Source organism: Nannospalax galili, unplaced genomic scaffold (assembly GCF_000622305.1).
Source record: "Nannospalax galili isolate Female #2095 unplaced genomic scaffold, S.galili_v1.0 scaffold1082, whole genome shotgun sequence".
Taxonomy (NCBI): Eukaryota; Metazoa; Chordata; class Mammalia; order Rodentia; family Spalacidae; genus Nannospalax; species Nannospalax galili.
In genome coordinates, this window is record NW_008348580.1 from 1,629,616 (window position 1) to 1,631,246 (window position 1,631).

A 1,631-nucleotide genomic window follows, 5' to 3' on the forward strand; every position below is an offset into this window, starting at 1 on the left:
TACCATTGAAATCTACCTGATGACTTTATATTCATGCTCAGGTGCCAAGGATCTCAGAAATTAACCGACTGTGACTAGTAATAATCAAATATATAGAAATCAGACACACATGTGCAAACATCTAAGTGTTAGCTGCATTAAAAATGAGTTTTTCGTAGCTAGTCATGTGTCAGCCAAAGATGGCGCCTGGGCTGCCGGAGTGCAGGCTGTGCTCACCGCTGGTCTGAGAGAACGCCAGGAAGCTCCTACTGCTGGGAGGACAGCATAAGGCCCAAGATGGAAAATCATAAAGCAAGTACTGTCAAAGAAAACATACCTTTGATATCATAACTAGAAAAATTAGCCAACTTCCAGAATCAGACAGGAATCTACTTGAACATGGATCATTATATATTGGACTTAATGCTGGTTTCAGTGGTCTAATAGCAGACATGTGAGGCAAGCTTGAATATCTACTAGCTTACCGATGGCAGTGCTCCCATTTTTGACAGCGAATGTATCATACAGTACTTCTGTTAGCTTACCTTTGAGTGCAGGTGATTTGAATTGTGAAACCTGCGCAGTGACAGGAGCTGGACTAGCTGGTTTTGTTCTAGGTGGTCTGTACCCCATTCTTTTGGCTGTTCCTGTGAATGGTGGCCTAGCAGTCAGGTATCAGACAACTCCTTTGCAGAGAGAGGAAACGTTTTAAATTACTAGAATAGAGTTTCTAAGCCTGTCTTTAGCAAGTTGTTAGTTCTCATTATACTTCAGACTGTGTTTGCAGCATACCTTGGGTCTAGACAATATAAGCTGCTACAAAAGCCCTTCAATTACCTGAGCCTGGCATAGAAATGCCTTGATTTTAAACAAGCATGTATAATAAAAATAACTTGTGAAAACAACAAAAAAGAATTTTTCTGAATGAAACAATATAGTTTAAAATGAAATGGAGATCTTTTTTAAAACTTAAAACCTCATTCAATTTTATGTCATAGGGTTTATACTGAATACAATATTGTATAACTGCATTAATTCAACTCTGACTCTAAAAATTTACAGCCAATTTTGAAAGAGATGCATCTTTGCTCTGAAAATTGTTATTGAATGCTGTTGTAATGAAATGCTTCTTCTAATCATATGGTTATTAACTTAGAAGAAGCATTTCATTACAACAGCATTGACATATTCAATAAGTTTCCTGAGCTAAGATGCATCCCTTTCAAAATTGGCTGTAAATTTTTAGGTTTACAGTTGAATTAATGCAGTTATACAATATTGTACTCAGTATAAACCCTATAAGACATAAAATTAAATGAGGTTTTAACCTTTAAAAAAGATCTTCATTTCATTATTAAAATACACAGTTTCATAAAGAAAATTCATTTTTAATGAAATTGACATTAAGATGTTTGTACATGGATTTCTAGTCTCTATATATCTGACTATTACTAGTTACAGTCGGTTACTTTCTGAGCTCTTTGGCATCTGAGCATGGGTATAAAGTCATCAGGTAGATTTCAATGGTAATGTTTTCACATCTACTAATTATTAAGGGGGATATTTTTATGCTTTGAAGAATTATTTTTTAATCATTTTTTAAATTTCTAATAACTACATGATTAGAAGAAGCATTTCATTACAGCTTTAAC

The 1,631-nt window shown here is 34.6% G+C and overlaps 1 pseudogene; it reads left to right on the forward strand.

The window, feature by feature from the left end:
* The first annotated feature begins 276 nt into the window (after positions 1–276).
* On the forward strand, positions 277–842 carry LOC103743971 (annotated as a pseudogene).
* Positions 843–1,631: the final 789 nt, after the last annotated feature.